The sequence below is a fragment of the Pseudorasbora parva genome, chromosome 24 (assembly GCF_024679245.1).
Source record: "Pseudorasbora parva isolate DD20220531a chromosome 24, ASM2467924v1, whole genome shotgun sequence".
In the NCBI taxonomy this organism is placed as follows: Eukaryota; Metazoa; Chordata; class Actinopteri; order Cypriniformes; family Gobionidae; genus Pseudorasbora; species Pseudorasbora parva.
The window spans coordinates 25,673,573-25,692,811 of record NC_090195.1 but is presented as its reverse complement, the minus strand read 5'-3'; the positions used below and the strand labels follow the sequence as shown (position 1 = coordinate 25,692,811).

Genomic DNA, 19,239 nt, shown 5'->3' with positions numbered 1-19,239 from the left:
GCCCCAGGGCGGAGTCGGAGGAGGGAGGAACCATGGGGTCAACGAGATGGTGGGAGACACCCTGGGGATGACCGACAAGGAAACAGCCACTGATGGAGTCGATGCGCCCACAAGAGACCGGAGGCCCAGGAGACCGAGGTGGAGCCATGGTGACGACCGTCCGAGGTGGAGCCGGACAACCGCAGGACAGAGTCTGAGCCGGTGGGATCGAGGATGAAGGCGGAGCAGAAGGGAAGGAGGAGCCAGACGAAGCCGAAGGTGGAGGAAGGATGACGACTGACCAAGGCGAAGCCGGAGAGACGAGGGAGCCCGGAGAAGCCGTTTCGCTGAGGGGGTCCGGTGGAACTGAGGGAGGGAGGAGCCAGGGGGTAGCCAATGTGTCGACGGGCCGCGGTGGAGTGTTGGGGGAAGAGACCAGCAGTGACGACGAGATCCTCTGGGCGAGATGCCACTGCTGGACAGACATTTCGAGGCGACTCCACACTGCTTGTGGGAGGAGCAGATGGGATGAGGAACAGCAGTGTGGTTGAGGCAGAAGGGCTGGTAGACAGCGGCGGAGGAAGAGGGAGGGTGGGTGGGAACTCTGACGCTACGTTCACACCAAACGCGAATTGAGAGTCAAAATCTCGTCTACCACGTCTAGTTTGATGCGTGAACATTTTTAATCCATTCGCGCGTCCGCAGCTAATTGGACGCGCGTAGATGTCGAGCATTTGAAGCGAAATAGCGTTAAATAGCATTTGAAGCCTTTGAAGCGTTAAAGGTGCTCCATGTGAAATATATTAAGCATTAACAGCCACACATGGTTCAGCCCATGCACTACCTGGATTATCTTCACTTCATGTATATTTAAATAAAATATAAAGTTATGAAAGTTAACTTTGCCCTCAGTCAAAATGATTTGGTAGGCAACAACAGATTAATTGGACCAAAGATTGCCCATTAGATGTACACAAGACGAAGTATATGTCATGTTTAACCTCTACATAGACATCCGAGTCAGCGGCAAACGCCAGAAGGACTGGCCGAGGAAAGGCTGCTCTCGCTGGGGTTAACGAGTGCGGAGCGCCCGGAGATCGCCTGGATCTCACAACTCCAAAAGCGCAAGAGTGTTCTTTTTAAATAGGCTCTGTCTATGAGTAAAACATTCTAGGTAAACCACATATTTTAGCTTTAAACAACTACATTATCAACTGAAAAGCATTAAAACTACATTTAGTGACAAAATATCAGTATTTTTTTAATTATATGCAGGGTTTCTCATCACGTGGCAGCAGCAAGCTGGCTCCTCATTGGTTAACGCGGCGCGAATTGACGCCAAAGTTCAAATTTTTCAACTCGGGCGTAGACGCGAATTCGCTTCAAACGCGTGAATGCACAAAAAGCACCACTCGTGCGTAACGTGCGTATCGCGCAAGATGCTCAATTCGCTTCAAATTCGCGTTATTCGTGCGAATGAGGCGGAATCGCGTCCATCGCGGCACACAAAACGCGTCTATCGCGCCGCAAGACCTCCAGATCTGATGATGAAAGGCGAGTGGTTATTTACCAGTACCCACTCCACGAATGCGGCAAAGTCTTCCTTTGGACCGCCCACTGGAACACGTGCCTTTCGACCACTCGCTTAGCCCGGCGTAGTAGAAAACGCTGAGCGAGCAGTCCGGGAAGCGTGACAGGCACGCGAGCTGGAGGAAGTCCCGGGTGTGTGCCTCCAGCGAGCGGTCTCCCTGCTCCAGGCAGAGAAGCTGGACATTGGGGAGAGCCATGGGAAGATGGGGAAACTCAAAACAAACACGAAGAAAACGCCGCAAAAAAAACTGTTTTGTTCCGTCGTTCTATTACCGATCAGGTGTGTAGGTCAAACTCACGAAGGCAAAGGAGAACTTGAAACAGAAAACTTTTAATAGAAACATCACGAGAACATCCAGACACACCACTATAGATGAATGACGACGGACAAACACTGAGGGGAAACTGAGAAATAAATACACAGGGCTAAACGAGGTAATTGACAGGACACAGGTGATGGGGGGGGGGGGGAGAACAGTTTTTTTGGAGCTAAACATGTAGAGGAATAATTACCTCTGAGCTATGACTATTACATAAATCGGCTACACATCTATGGGCTCACTCCGAGGACACACAAAAAAATTGGTATGATTGTGCCAATTTGATGGTGCTATAATTATACAAAACATGTAATTGTCTCTTTTTTGCTTAAAAATTGTCTCCAAATGTCTTTTTTGCAGTTGGTCTGCTGTTAGCTTCCTTGCTTGCTCTTGTTGTGCTTGGCCCTTGCAGCTATATTTATTATTCTTCCTTCTTTTTCCACTTTGGAAGTCTATGGCAGCCCATAGAACAGCATGCGGGAAAGTTATGAAATTTGACACACAGATAGAGAATAGTCCCATTAGTACACCAAATTTGGAGTCTCAAACTCAATCCCTCTAGCGCCAGCACCTGTCCAAAGTTCCACTCATATTTATGCTTATAACCTTTGAACCCAAAGGGCTAGAAACAAAATTATTTTTCCTCTGATTCCTTGGCTCAAGTCGATTAGAATGATGTCATTTTCCGGTATGCAAATTTTCCGGCCATTTAAAATTTTCTGAAAAAACTCCTCCTAGGCCGTTGCGCAGATTTTCACGAAAATTTATACACATCATCTTCAGACCATGCTGACAAAATGTTATGGAATTCAAGTTGATTCGTCAAATCATTTTCAATAAACGTAATTTCCGTTATGTACATTTTCCTGCCATTTTTAATTGACCAAAAACCAACTTTTTCGAACTCCTCCAAGGGCGTTAGTCCGATTTACACGGAAATTAAACCAGATCATCCTCAGAACATGCTGACAAAATGTTATGAAATTCAAGTTGATTCGTCAAATCATTTTCAATAAAACCGCTAACAAATTTTACGTAGCGGTTGCAAAAACACATTAAAGGCTATATCTCCGCAATGCTTCGTATTGAAACCAAACTTGGTACATGTCATCACAAGCATGACCTGGGGCAACATGCAGCACATGGCGCGCAGCGCCACCTACTGGTCCGGAGATATGAAAAATGCCTATTTTGGCATATAACTTCAGAACCATGTGTTCAAAAATCACAAAATTGGTCTCATTAGATTTGGGGCATCATGCCGAGTAGATTGATATGCCATTTTACCATATCAGCCAATTTTAATTATGTGCTAAAATGCTGTATTTTATGAACGCATGAATGGATTACAAAACTTGGTATGGGTCATCACCACGATGCCCTGAAGTAGCCTGAGAAGTTTCTAAACAGAGCCACCTAGTGGAGATTTATTTTTTTCAAACGCTTATAACTTTGGGTGTGGTTGACATATTTTGATGGGAGTAACTGTTTTTGTCTCCTGAATCCTTGCTGAGTCCAACGATACCAGACTTGTCAGACTTGGTACGAATGCATTAGCGTATCATTGCAAAACTTTGTATGTGTTTTCCGCTTTATGTCCTGAATCTACTCAAAAAGTTTCGTAAAACTTTCACCACCTTGTGGTCAAAAGTTGTAAAACAATGTACAAAAATGCTAATAACTTTTGATTAAATTAGCCCATTGTAATGAAACTAGTCATAGTACATTCAATGGCTCATGCCAAGAACATGGATACCAATTTTGCAGTATTTTGCAAACCTTTCTGTCCTCCATCTTGTTATTTGTTAAAAACCTACTTTTTCAAACTCATCCTAGACTGTTTATCCGATTGTCACCAAAATTGAACCGTATCGTCTTCAGACCATGCCGACAAATAGTTATGAATTTCGTGTTGATAGACAAAACTGGCTGTATCTCTGTAATGCTTTGACATATTGACCCTAAACTTTGTATGTGTCATTGTCACCTCAATCTGACTACACCACATCAGTTTCGTAACAGTGCCACCCATTGGTCGAAAGTGATAAACCATTAAATCATTATTATTGACTGTATTTAAAATTGTACTGCTATTTTTTCTAAAATCAACTTAATATGTCTTTAATGGCTCATTTTTGCAGTTGGTTTGAGTCTTGGCGCCGATAATGGCTGCTTGTAGCTATATTTCCATATTGTCATATGTGGCTTTGTCCCATTGTATGCCTTATTTGAATAGTGTCCACATATGTGGACAGTTTACAGGTTTTCTCAACTGCTTACACACATTTTCCAAAGGTTTCCTCTTTTTTTTCAAAACTTAACACACAAATTCAAGAATTCCACACACAAGATGCAAAATGCCTCACATCTCTTTCAAAATGAAACAACACAGTCAAAATATCACAAACATATTTCAAAAGCAAACATTTGTCTTACGTTGTAAACACCTTTACCATAATGTTATATTTTTGATTATGTCATACACACTGTTATTCAAAACCCAAAGCTCTTCTTTTAAAAGCTCACATGTACATGAATGAATGTAATTGGGAGAGAGCTGTTGAATATATAAAGTAAAAAACAAAAGCAAAATTGAAACCAAAACTGAAAATTTATGTTTTTATTTATTTTTTGCTCTTCGTGGTTGTAAATGTAGTATTAGTGTACACAGTTTGAAAAGAAAAGAAAAAAACATCAAAAATATGTAGTGTTGTAGCATGTACTGTAGTGTAAAACCAAACATAATGTGTGTGCTTGCATGTGGAGATGGTTGGGTGTATCTAGGCTCCATCTCTCCTCCGGGCTGGGTCCGGCCACAATACTTCATCCACGTCACATGCTATATTCTCTCTTGCCAGACACCGTAGAAAGAACCTTCTTGTATGGCGTATCCTACCTTGGATGGAGGCAGCATCAATGTCTCCACATGTCTCCTCCATTGTCCAAAAGCTATTACTTGACCTTTGGCCTATTTATAGGCCACTACTAAAGTTATGATTGGTTGTTGTTAAGTAAAGTAACAAGTGTTTGCACATGTGAGGAGTTAGTGTGAGGCACTGATGAATTAGTGTGGCATTTTGATTGGTTGTGTTTATAAAAGGAAATCAAGAAACTTCCTGTCAGATTTTTGTGTGTTGCATAGAAAATTGTGTGTTGTGTTTTGCAAAAAGTGTTTAATGAAATTAAAAACTGAGTAAAAGGCCAAAAATTAGTGTATGGTTTTGCAGATTTAGTGTGTGGTTCTGGTGTTTGAGTGTCAGGTTTTAAAAATTGTGTGACAAGTAACAATTTTGTGTGTAAGCAGTTGAAAAAAAACTGTAATAACATTTAAATAAAGCAAAATGTTGTAAAAATGAAAATGGATATAAATTATAGCATTATACTAAATTAATAAAAATAATCTTTGAAAATACAGATGTTTTTTTTTTTTTTTTTTTTTTCATAAGTCATGCATGAAAGGATTAAACAATCAGTCAATATATAATATAGTATACTATATATTGCAATTGTGTTTTTTTATTGTAAATCATTTTGTAGTGTAAAATGTAAATTTGTCTTTTACCTCATTTTCAGCTTCCTGGACAGAATTGAGTCTGTACGACAGAGCGAATACACACCGACAGACCAGGTGAGGGCACTGTCACACTAGATTTTTTTATTAGTATTAGTTTAGTGTCAGTGAACTGAGAGTATGTGTATTTCTTTCAGGATTTGCTGAGGTGCCGTGTTTTGACTTCAGGGATTTTTGAAACTCGATTTCAAGTAGACAAAGTCAACTTTCAGTAAGTCAATGTTTAAATATTATATCATTATTATTATTATTATATTAAAATACTTATTAATTTACAAGTAAATTATTCTGGAAATACAGTTTTAGGAAAAGGTTAGTTCACCAAAAAAAATATGAAAATTCTATCATTAATTACTTACCCTAATGTTGTTCGACACCTGTAAGACCTCTGTTAATCTTCGAAACACAAATGAAGAAGTTTTTGTTGAAATCCGATGGCTCAGACAGGCCTTCTTTGACACCAATGTCATTTCCTCTCTCAAGACCCATAAAAGGCACTAAAGACGTCGTTACAACGCCCATCTCACTACAGTGATTCTACAATAATTTCATGAAGCGACAAGAATAGTTTTTGTGCGCAAAAAAACTAACTAATGACTTACTGATGGGCCGAACTTAAAATAATGTTTTGAACGTTATGAATCAGCGTATTGATTCATGATTCGGATCAGTAATGTCCCGTGATTTCAGCATTCTGGCATTTTGACACACGATCCAAATCATGAATCAATATCAGGGTATCCGCGGGGTCTTGAAAAGTCTTAAAAGGTGATAAATCAATTTTGGGAAAATTAAGACCCTTATAAAGTATTAAAAAGTCTTATCACGGCTTTATAAAGTCTTAAATTTTGAAAGTATTTTGTTCAAGCTTTGTCAAAAGAGTTTGACTCCAAAAAGTATTTATGAATATATTTCTTTTCATCCCCATAAGTATTAAAAAAAGACGGGGCGAGATCAGTCTGAGATCGGCTCGGAGCGCGCGCGCGCCAAGGGTGGAAATTAGCACCGCCACCAGCCAAATGCGGCTGATTTTGAGTTGTGGCGGGTAAACTCGCTCCACCTACCGAGCTGTTTCACCTCTTTGTAAACTTTGTTCAATGCATGCGAGTGCTGCCGTATGTGCGCATATAACCAGTCGTTTTCTCCGTCATCACTCGCGTGAAGATGCGCTGTGAGACTCGCACGCGCGCTGAGAGAAGATCTGACGCTGTGCATCATCCGAGAGCGCGCGCTCGTCTCACAGCGCGCAAATATTGAGTTCTCTTTCCAGTTTTGGGCTTAAACGGACAAACTCACACAAGAAGTATGTCAACATGTCCATCTTGATGAGTATCGTAGCAGACATAGTCTGAATATGCCTGTGAACTGTATAGTATGCACAGTCGAGAAAGACGAACATATTATCCCTACATCAGGTCTTAAAGGCGCAGTAGCCTTTACTGCTGCCTGAGTGATGTCCTTATATTTAGTTTGACATTAAACAATGCTCTTGATTGAATAGCTTTTGTAAGTTTAATAAGGATTAATCTTTCATTTAAACAGTTAAATATTCAGTTATTTTACATTTGATTACTTTATTCAATTTCTGTACCTTTCTGCATTCCAGTAGGCATGTGCATTATTATTTAATGTACACATGAGTGAGGTCAAGTTAAACATTTTAGTTTGAATTTTATTTTTCGGTTTTCGGCTTTTGTTTCTTCTTTTTTGGTTTCGGCCAAGAAGTGATTTCGGTGCGTCCCTACTGACAATGTTCTGCTCAGTATGTTGTCAACACACTTCAAAGATGCCAGAACGAATAGTTTCATTGTTGGGACTAAAAACCATAAAACTGAAAGCCATAAAAGACCACAAATCATCGTGAAAATGTCTGTATTTCATTGAGACTTGAGATTAAATAAACTGCTTAAGTATTGTAGAGCTTGTAGTATTAATTTTCACGTGCAGTTACACATTGTCAGTTAAAAACAAAAAAGTGGCTGGTAAAAACATTGAGTGGTAGACTTTGAAAAAAGTTAATTTCCATCCCTGGCGAGCGCTGTCTACGGGTGACGTCATGTATTTTGCGAAATGCGCAGTTAGGTAATGTCGCCCTCCATACGTTGCGAAACAGATATGCAATGTAAGAAATACAAAATTGGCCTACGATAGAGATTTTAAGTCTACATTCGACTACAACTGTTTATTAAAGGTTTGTTGACGATTAAAACTTGAAGTGCGATGAGGTCTTAAAATATTTTGAGAAGGTCTTTAAAAAGTCTTAAAAAGGTCTTGAAATTAACTTCAGGATTTCTGCATATACCCTGAATATGCTGATTCATAACTGTTTGAAACATTGTTTTGAATTCAGCCCATTACTATATAAGTCGTTATTTCGTTTTTTTTTTTGCACACAAAAACTACTCTCGTCGCTTTATAAAATTATTGTAGAATCACTTTGTAACGACGTCTTTAGTGCATTTTATGGTTATTGAGAGGAAATGACATTGGTGTCAATGAAGGCCTGTCTAAGCCATCGGATTTCAATAAAAATATCTTAATTTGTGTTACGAAGATGAACAGAGGTCTTAAAGGTGTCGTACAAAATTAGGGTAAGTAATTAATGAGAGAATTTTAATTTTTGGGTGAACTAACCCTTTAATAAAGAAGGAGTAAAAATCAGGACATAAAATTAATATGTATGATTCTGCCATTCCTAGATCAAATCTAAGCAAATTTGTGACAATGACCATGTAAACTCTTTACAGTACAAAAGGGCTTATACTTATTCACAAATCATGCTGCAATGGATCAACATGGGTTTTGTTCATGTCAGCACAAGTTCTGCAATGATTAAAGCAAAGGGGAATATATCAAGATTTTTCAATTCCATATTACTTTCTATCCAACATACTTACAATAAGTATGTACACAGTACACAGTACAAAGTGTACCCTAAAAGTGCTCTACTGAAAAACAAATATCAATCAGCACTTTTATGTTCTGAGCTGCCACTTTTGAGAAAATGTATGAATCTAAATATGCAAGAGCAAAAATATTCACTTAAAGCAAGCCTAGAATTGTAATTATTAGTGACTTATTTGAGCAAGCTATCTCAGAAAAAAAGTCAGGGAACCAGTTTAGGATAAACTGAATATATCACAAATATATTCGTTTTAATCTCACAATAAAACAAGTGTGAGTGAATATGATGAAGATTTGTGTAAAAGATGGAGTGAGATTCTCAACAATTGTTTTTCTGATGCTTTCGAAGGAATTTACAGTTATTGAGAATTCTCTCAGTGAATGTGAAAAAGCAATTGAAACCATTTATGATCCGAGTAAACTGGAAGCTGGAATTTTCTGAAAACGGCATACCAAAATAAAAATGTCTGCAGCTCTTAAACCCTAAGGTCTATATTCATAGATCTGGTCTTATTATTAAAGTAGATACATAACATATTGTTACCCAAGACTCCTAATACTCAAAGTAGTATAGGATATATATATCACTTAGGAAAAATGGATAAGAATTTAATGTTAAAGGCCTAAATACAATCTAAATATGAAACAATGTCAATTTTGAGGATACGCTCAAAAATGTAGCTTCTGTAAGCTTTTTTGTCAAGAAGTGTCTAGGCGTCCTTTCAAAAAGGCCATTTATTTTATATTTATTCCGGAATCCATCCGCCCCTCCCATGAGCGTCTAATGGTGACCTTCGGGGCACCCGCGAATGAACAGATGTCGATCGCTGCATCAGATGGGGAGTTCAAGTCCTCGGAGGAGGATGATTCAGCTGTACTGCCTCCCTCTAGGAGAGTGTCAACAGTTGAGTCAGACCCCGAACTGGCGGCTATGCTTTCCCGGGCCGCCGAAAAGGTCAGGGTTGAGTGGAACACTCCACTATGTCCCGAACCTTCTAGGTTGGATGATTGGTTTCTCGGGGCAGGTCGCGCTGGTTCTCATCGTCCAGACCAGGTGCCTTGCATGCCATGCCATGCATGTCCTGCCCCAGCCCAGCAGCAGCCTCCACCTCGGCGTGGAGCTAGCCGTGGGAAGGACGTCCAGTCCCCTCAGGCCACTGCCAAGCAAGGTGGCAAGCACCGTTGCAAGAGACCCTGAGACGGGCTGCAGCACCACTTCCACTCCCAGAGGAGGGCAGGGGGGTACGTTGTGTCACAATTCAATCTGTGTTCCGCCACTTGCCCCAGTTCCAGTTGTACTCAAAACTTCACAAAGAGAGCAGTTTCTGTGGTGTCTTTGATCCCGCTGGTTCGGTCGCTGGGGGCTAGACCTTCCCAGCCCATCCCGCTGGCTCTTCCGTACCATCAGACTAGGCTATGCGATTCAGATCGCCCAGCATCCTCCCAAAATCAGAGGTGCCCACTTCACCTACATGTCGAAGGAGGGCGCCCCTGTGCTTCAGGCGGAGAGCACATCCTACTTGCGAAGGACGTGATCGAGCCGGTCCCCCCATGAATACTGGCTTCTACAGCCTGTAATTCACTGTACCCAAGAAAAACCCAAGCAGCAGGTTACAGCCAATCTTGGATCTGTGATTCTTGAACCGGTCCCTTCACAGGCTGCCGTTCAACATCGCTTGGATTGCTCAATATGAGGGCGATAGTGGATACTCCATCCACTAGTAACTGTAACCAGGTGGTGTAGCCAGGTGGTGCAGCTGATATGGAGCTGCTTTGGGGCTGCACAGGTAGACCTGTTTGCTGCCCCAGACACGGCCTATTGCCAGTTGTTTTAGTCCTTGACCAAGAGGACCCTCTGCACAGATGCCCTTGCACAAAGCTTGTTCGGGGCCTACGCAAGTATGCGTTTCCCCCAGTAGGCCTTCTTGCACAGACTCAGAGTAAGGTTAGGGAGGACAAGGAGCAGGTCCTGTTGGTTGCTCCTGTATTAGCCTAACAGGACTTGGTTCCTGGAACTAGTGCTCCTCACAACAGCACCTCCTTGGCCCATTCCTCTGAGGAAGGACCTCCTGACTCAGAGGCAGGGCACCCTCTGGCACCCCTATTTGGACCTCTGGAAACTCCATGTCTAGTCCCTGGACGGGACATGGAGGTTCTAGGTGACCTACCACAGGCTGTGGTAGACACCATCTCTTCCACTCGGATGCCCTCTACGAGGCACCTCTATGCGTTGAAGTGGAACCTGTTCGTCAGCTGGTGCTCTTCTCACCGAGAAGACCCCCGAAGATGTTAGGTCAGTGTTGTGTTTTCATTCCTACAAGATGGGTTGGAGAGAAGGCTGTCTCCCTCCACCCTAAAAGTTTATGTTGCTGCTATCGCGAATGTATGAATTAGGTCTTATTTAATTCTATAAACTATAATACTGATCTGCCAACATTGTCGCTATATGATAAATTAAAATAAGCTGATAACATCACTGTTTTCTCCAGTACGACTGTACAGCCAAATCTAATTTTGTCGCAATATTATCCTGTTTGACAATGTGAAGCTGCTTTGACACAATCGTGATTGTAAAAGCGCTATATAAATAAAGTTGATTGATTGATTGATCGCCGCTAATCATGATTTGATAGGACCATGATTTGGTAGGATTTGGAAAGTCCTTAGGGAAGCACGACCTGATCGTCAGGTTCCTGAGGGGGGCGAGGAGAATAAATCCGCCTCGTCCTTCCTCAGTGGTTCTCAACCTTTTTTTCAGTAACGTACCCCCTGTGAAATATTTTTTTCAGCCAAGTACCCTCATACCAGCGCAAAGTATTTTTGGTTTAAAAAAAAAAAAAAGACTTAAATAGAGCCCTGCCATCTGTGTCTGGTTTATTAAACTTTTGAACAGATAAACACATACAAAATTTCAACAGTTGAAAAAATTAAACTATTTCAAACATTTTAGATGATAATAATCCATGACTAAATTTATTGCAAATATTTATCATCACTAAAATTTAACTATTCAAACTAATGTAGTGAAAATTCTGAAATTCTGAAATGGAAACTGGGGACATTTCCTATTTCAGTGGTCAAAATATAACTAAAATCTCACTTAAAAAATGGGGACAATACATTTTTTAATTGTTGTGGAATCCATATATTATTATTAACATTAATAATCATTATGATTTAGTTTGATTATTAGGATTTTTGGTCTGGATTTAATACAATAAAAACATTTAAAAAAAACTTTAAAAAAAACTATGAAAACAGTTAAGCTATTAACTATTGTAAATAAGCAGTTTAAAACAATATTGTAACATGACTTAACAAAAACACATTACAAAAATAAAACAAACATGTTAAATAAAACTATGTATAATTGTATTTAAGTTTAGGCTATACTATATAAATGACTGGTTTTACTTCCAAAGTGTTGTTATGTTTATGCTTGAAAATAAATCATAGTATCCTTAACTGGTCATGTTATTTTGCATTTTAGGCTTATTTTAAAGCAGCACTAGGTAACTTTTCAACCTTCATAATATATTTTTTAAGACTCTTGTGATGATAAATCGACTTACAATAGGTTGAATGACACGTCTGCCATTGCCTGATGGGGTCTGTATCGTTTTTAATCGTACTTTTAAACTGCGGGTTTCGGGTAGTAACCCGAGAAAAAGAAAAGAACTACAAAATTCAACTGCTTTACGGCATATACGTCACTTCCACCAACACACACACTTCCTTACATTCGGACGTGCAAGCCCAACTTTGTTCGTCGGATAATATAGTCATGTCCGAAGCAGCAGAGACAAATAAGAAAGAAAAGGTTTTGTTGGAGGAAAGCAATAAGAGGAAATGAAAAAATGATGGGATTAAAGGCAGGACGAGGATCAAAATGTGACCAGGGTTTGCTCGTTGGCGTGAGCTGAAGGAGGCGTGCCCGACCGATGCTGTCCTGCTTGTTACGGTGAGCTACCACTCAAACATTGAACTTACTGAAGTATCATATAGATTCTGTAAAATGGTAACCAATAGACTACTATAATGACGCTGGCTTGTAAACGTGAGCATCGTGATTATTTGGCGTTTAAAAAAAACAAAACCCATGAAATTATATTCATATGACATGCTGAAGCATCTGCCACTGACTGTAACGTTACCTGGGATGAAGACATTTCACACGCGACGCCAGAAGAACTCCTCTTGCAGTTTTCAGGGGAACTGTTAGTGCTGCACCGACCGCACCGACCCGCGGGACGCTTGAAGTTATTTGGCCCGCACCGCACCACTGTATATATTTTTACAACACGCCGCGCACCCGCGACCATTAAATAGACATACGGGGTCCGCGGGTTATGAGACGAGACTAGTTCAGGGCTATCAGGGTTGTCATGTCAACAAATGCACGCGCGATGGCATCCCCTGTTGTAGGATGACAGCTTACGACAGTAGTTGAGGACATAATTTTTTCCAAACTGTAGGGGGACCCCGAGAGCAAAAGTAGCCAAGTGGGGCTTTAAGTAGAAAGTAAATGTATTCTGCACATGTACTGTATTTAAGTTATATTTCAGAGGTATGGTAATAACTGCGTTGTGACTGCGGAACTTTTCGGGCAAATCAATCCGCGCCTTTTTGAGGCTCTGTTATAATGTAGATACAAACAATATTACTAAACATTAAAAGCCAACAGTTAGTATGTTACTACCTTGAAAGCGATAATGAGGTTTCTTTTGATATTTGACGATAATCCCGTTCTGTCTGCTCTCGACGTTCTTCATGAAGAAGTAGCGGCACGTGACCAAGTAGAGTCAGCGTAGCTCACAGCGCCATCTGCTGGTGAAAATGATCACTTAACTCTTGCTCCTAAAACCAGAGGCTGCTGTATGATGTTGGTTGCGTGCTTTTTTCCCAATATATCAGTGGGTTGTTTGGAATGAGCTGTAAAATGGTTACATTTTTGGGGACAGCTCCTTTTGGGAAAAGGGACGTCTGGTCATGTAATCGTTGATCCAAGTGTTTAACAGGTGATGCCAGGCGGCAAATGACAGGTCGTGTCAAACCATCCAGGTATTGGGGAGATTCTGGGTTTTTAGGATAATGAAATTGAATAGCCTACTGAATATAAAATTAATTTTATGAACTTATACTTACATTTCACAGAAATATTTATGAAATAATTATTTTTAAAGGATTTTTCCATGGATGCTACTTTTTAAATATATGTAGGCTATATTTTAAAATCTCACATACCCCCTGGAGTGCCTTCACGTACCCCCATTTGAGACTACTGCTCTATACCTTCTTGTGACCTGTCTCTGGTGCTTGCCGCACTGCACAGACCTCCCTTTGAGCTTCTGCAGTCAGCAGAGTTAAAAATTCTGTCTCTGAAGACAGTACTCCTGACTGCACTGGCCTCTATCAAGAGGATAGGGGACCTGCAGGCATTTTCGGTCGATGAATCATGCCTGAAATTCGGGCCGGACAACTCTCAGGTGATCCTGAGACCTCAGCCTGGATATGTGTCCGAGGTTCCCACCACTACCCTTCCAGGATCAGGTGGAGAGCCTGCAAGCGCTGCCCTTCGAGAAGGCAGACCCAGTCCTGGCTTTTCTGTGTCCTGTCTGTGCCCTGCGGACTAGAAGTACTTCAAGCTATAACTGCATAATACCATACTGCAGGACAAGCTTTACTCAGTCAGCTTTTTCTGTCAAGAGCTGTAAGCTATGGAATTCATTACCACTGGACATTAAGATAATATCTGACTTCAAAAAGTTCACATCTAGGCTTAAGTTATGGCTGAAGACAAACCAAAACTGTAACCATTTTTAAATCTCTCTCTCTCTATCTCTCTCTCTCTCTCTCTCTCTCTCTCTCTCTCTCTCTCTCTCTCTCTCTCTCTCTCTCTCTCTCTCTCTCTCTCTCTCTCTCTCTCTCTCTCTCTCTCTCTCTCTCTCTCTCTCTCTCTCTCTCTCTCTCTCTCTCTCTCTCTGTTTTATGCTTGTATGTATATGCATGACATATGTATATGGTTTTGAAATTATTTGGAAAAGCCCAACCAGGGACAGGAGTTGAGAATTAGCACTAGCTATAAACTCTATATGCTGCGCATCATTTGCAGTACTTGTATTGTAGCTATGTCTGTATGCATTGTCCCTGCTAAATAAACAAATAAATAAAAATAATAAAAACTTAAGTGGACAGAACGCAAAGCTTTAGGACCTCAGACCAGTTCTTCGTCTGTTATTGAGGCCAGCAGAAGGGAAAGGCTGTCTCCAAGCAGAGGATGGCCCACTGGATAGTGGATGCCATTGTCTTGGTGTACGAATCCCAAGACGTGCCCTGCCCACCAGGGGTGTGGCCTCTTACCGGGCGTTGGCTCGTGGCGCCTCACTTACAATTATATTAAGAGGTGTGGGCTGGGTGACACCCAACACGTTCACTATATTCTATAGCCTACGTGTAGAACTGGTATCTTCCCGTGTGCTCACTTGCCATAGTCTGTAACACCGAAGTGCCCGTTCAAGTCGTAGTTTTTGTAATTTTTGGACCAAAATGTATTTCCAATGCTTCAAGAGATTCTATTCAACTAACTGATGTCAAATATGGACTACTTTGATGATGTTTTTTATTACCTTTATGGACATGGACAGTATAGTGTGCATAAACTTCCATACACTCTCTGACTAAATATAAAATATCTTAAACTGTGTTCCGAAGATGAACAGAGGTATTACAGTTGTGGAACGACATTAGGCCATGAGTCATTAATGACATCAATTTCATTTTTGGGTAAACTAACCCTTTATATGCACAACATTCTACTTGTTTCTACTATAATAGGCTTTTTGGCCACCTCATTTGAAGCAGTAGCTAAGCGCTTTGACGGTCACATTGGTTTGGTTGGTCATAGTTTTTTTCTGATTTAATCCTGATTCTTAATGGTAAAAAAAAAAAAAAAAAAAGTCAGTCTATCTTTTAATGGCAGGTGTTTGGTTTTTAAGTGATACTTTAGTTTCAAGGTTTTAAAATGTCATTTCCAAGCACCTTAATGTGATGCACAGGATGTTCTTCATATTTCCGTTTTTTTGATGCACCCAGCCCTTTCGGTTTTGCAATCAATCCCCATATGTGGAAAGGCCCGTTGACGTGGAGGGTTCGCCATCAGTTTGGTGGAGTTTAAGTCGAGCACTTTTTGTCTTCATGATGGTTCACCCGGTTTTCCATCACTGGTTTTCGAAATTTTTACAAGCCAGCTGTCCATTCTATTTTTTGTTATTTTGCACCATCTCTCAGTCACACAAACTTTACAAATGTCACCTGATTAACTTTGGTAATTTGACTAATCAAATTGCCCAGCACATCTATGGTATGATCTGTAATCATATCATTAACAATAAGCGCTTTTGGAGAAAAGGATCGAATATTCAGCAACCCAAGCTATATAATTTGTTTATCTGTATTATATTGGTTGTTTATTTGTTTGACATCAATTAAATTTTTACTGTTGAATGGTTTTGATGTTTTTTTTTGTATTTTATAATTCGGTAACAGACACAGTCTCTATGTGAAAGAATCTATGTGCTGTGTTTTAGCAGAATCCGGTGACATGACGTTGGTTAAACCATTTTGTCTGCTTCCTGACCTGGGCCCCAGTGAGTCAAGGTTTATCTCTTAAAACTATGTGCCAAATTACTAGAGAGAAGAGCAGCCCCAGCTCAGGAGGGATGAATTCTGTCTATATTTAACAGGTCAGGTCTGCCCCAAAAACTTTTCCAATTGTCTTTGAACCATATGTTATTTTGTGGCCACCACTTAGACAATCAGCCACAGTGATGATAATCTGCTAACTATCTCATCACTCCTTTTAACTGGGAGAGGTCTGGAGCAATAGACTGCCTTTGACATCGTATTTGCGAGTTTACACACCTCTTTAATGTTAATTTTGGTAATCTCGACTGGCGAAGACGAACATCATTAGTGCCAACGTGAATAATAATCTTAGAGGATTTACGAGAATTTTAGCTTTAGCCAACACCTTTAAATTTGCTTTGATGTCAATTGCTCTGGCTAAAAAAAATGTGAGTACGTGGCTGGTGTCTCTATTTTCATGTTCCGTGTAATAGAATCGCCAATAGCTAGGGCACTTTCAACAGGATCCTCAGTTGGTACCTCACTGAGTGGGGAGAACCTGTTTGATATTCTAATCAGAACAGAAAAGTGTTCATTTTTTTATCCGCGACTATGCTTTCTCTTCGTCACCCAGCCCTGCTGCACGAGTGCTACTGCTGGAATTAAACATTGTACAGAGTTCATTAAGCTAGTCGCATCCAAATCAATGTATAAAGCTGCTACATTCACACTACTCTCACATAAAGTCTGGATGCGTGTCTCTAATTCTGAAATCTTCTCCATCAGCCTAATTATTTCCTTACATTTATCACATGTGAAGCCCTGTTCGCCAACGGAGATAGATATGCAAAAACATTTAGCATGTAGTGCAAGTGACAATGGCAGGAGAAGAAGACATGGCTTACCGTATTTGTTGATGATTCCAAAACTTACTACGTTGTTTGATGGAATCTATTTATGATATCTTCATTATCCTGTGTGCCCCAAACTTCACATGTTTGATAAGAGTCCTGACCTGAATACATCTACATGCCAATATTCAGTTACAGTTGGTTAGTGCCACCAACAGGAAATGCCTTGTTTTACATTGTGATTAACTCCTCCAGGGTATATGCAGGAATCTTGAAGTTAATTTCAATACCTTTTAAGACTTTTTGAAGACCTTCTCAAAATATTGTAAGACCTCATCGCACTTCAATCGCACGTTCTAATCAGCAAAAAACCTTTAACTTAATAAAAAGTTGTAGTTTGCAAATAAATCTATAGAGCACAACTAGGGCTGGGCGATATGACGAAATAAATCGTCTGGACGATAGAAAATGTCTATCGTTTTATATAAGGCTCTATCGCTTACGCAACGATAAGGCGTTTATGGCAGAATTTTACGTCAAGATGCACCTCACGCCACGGCATGCAATACCTCACGTCACGCTGCAATACATAAGCAAACATGGAGGAAGACAGTAGTAGACGCGATTCAGACCAGGGTAATTCTCAGAGTAATTATGCCAGAGTGGTGGCATAAGCGCTCAAAACAAACTTCAGACACAAACGCTGCAACAGGCTTTTACGCGTGGCACACCATATAGCCATATATTGAAATATTTTAATGCCAGGTGTAGGGATGGCGAAAACTAAACATTTTCTTGACCGACCACCGAGCCTCATTAGCCGGTTAAAACTACTTAACCGATTCGTTTAAAATATGCTGCGCTATTTGAAATAACAGCTGCGAGCCGCGCTCCCCTCTCTCTCTCTCTCACACACACACACACACACACACACACACACAAGCACTGTCCTAGCGCTGCCGCCTCCCTTCCACTCACGTCACTTTTTTAAAATCCCCCCACAGCGCGAAACAGTCCCGCAAACGCGCCGCCGAGGAGCTTGTTTGTAATCTGAGGACAATGGTTTGGGTACAAGGTGATCGCGTTGAAAATAAAGGCATTTGTCTAGCGTAAGAAGCTCATTTGAAACATTGCCGCGGCTCATTTAAGAAAATGACAGCTCTGAAGAGACGCCGCTTTAGTTTGAGGTAGACAGTGCTAACAATAATAAAGAAAGACAATCAACACCTTATGTGTTACCACTGAAATGTAGATGTAGCCTAATATATTTCCAAAAGTAAGTCCATTTTAAGCGAAATGCACGCTTCATACTGTCGTCTGCCTTGGCTCTAACCTCGAGTGTTTTAGCCTGTTTACTTTTTGCAAACCTTGTGAGCGCGCAAACCCAAACGCTGTGACCTCGCGTCAAATGTTTTTATTGGTTTATTAAGTACAAACAGGCGAGTTATGAAAAATTGAGTGCGAGGGATATGTTCACTTCACACAAAAAGATTTTGGAATGATGGCTAATTGTAGTAGCGTTTATTCCACTGTCTATAATAGCCTAATTTAGTGATCACTTTTTCTTTCTTTTTTAACGGACAACTTTTATCGGTTAGCGTTGATACGGTCAACCATCGGTCAAACGGTCATCGGTTAACATCCCTAGGCAGGTGTTAACTTTACCAACAGTCTTGCTTGAAAAAAAGTTTCTAAATAAAATAAAAATGTAGTCCATACTACCTTTATTTGTTTTGTATATCATTTCAAACTGCATTTCCACATTGCAATTTTGTATAGACTATTCATAAACTGAATTAACAGAAAAATTGCTATATCGTTATGTATATCGTTATCGGGATATCAAATGAGCTATATCGGGATATGAAATTTTGGCCATATCGCCTAGCCCTAAGCACAACCATACAACACAACTCAGATAAGCTCAGAAGAAACAAAGCTCTAAAGAATAAATTAAAGCAAAGGCAATGTTTATTAAAATATACATTAACAAAGAGCAACAGTGAATCATATACTGATTCAAACTCCTGACATGTGCCTTAGTTCATTTGATTTGCTTTGAATACTTTTTTTATTTTGCTCCTGATCTTTGAGTTTTTCTTTGTGTGCTCTTGCCACAGGTAAATGTCTTAGCTGTGTCCAAATCCGGAAACATTGATTTGGGGATGGCTGATATGGCCTAGAATCCAATTTGCGAATATGTACATTGCAGCTTATTGCAATAACAATATATTGCGATATTTAAATTTGTACATAAAATATAATAAAACCATTTCAGAACAGGTTATATAGACCCTAAGGAAAGCCAAACTGCTAAATTATTATTATTATTTTTAAATACAGAAACATTGCATGTAGTTTTGAGAACATTTATTGTGCAAAACTTTAATTATACAACATA

At 40.2% G+C, this 19,239-nt stretch overlaps 1 protein-coding gene across 1 annotated transcript in view; it reads left to right on the top strand.

Moving 5' to 3' along the window:
* The first annotated feature begins 5,445 nt into the window (after positions 1-5,445).
* Positions 5,446-19,239, top strand: part of gnal (guanine nucleotide binding protein (G protein), alpha activating activity polypeptide, olfactory type) — a 60,390-nt gene continuing 46,596 nt past the window's right edge. Inside the window, exons 1-2 of the mRNA XM_067434317.1 lie at positions 5,446-5,517; positions 5,598-5,671. The gene's annotated coding sequence lies outside the window, so the exon portion shown is untranslated. The remainder of the gene's footprint in view (positions 5,518-5,597; positions 5,672-19,239) is intronic.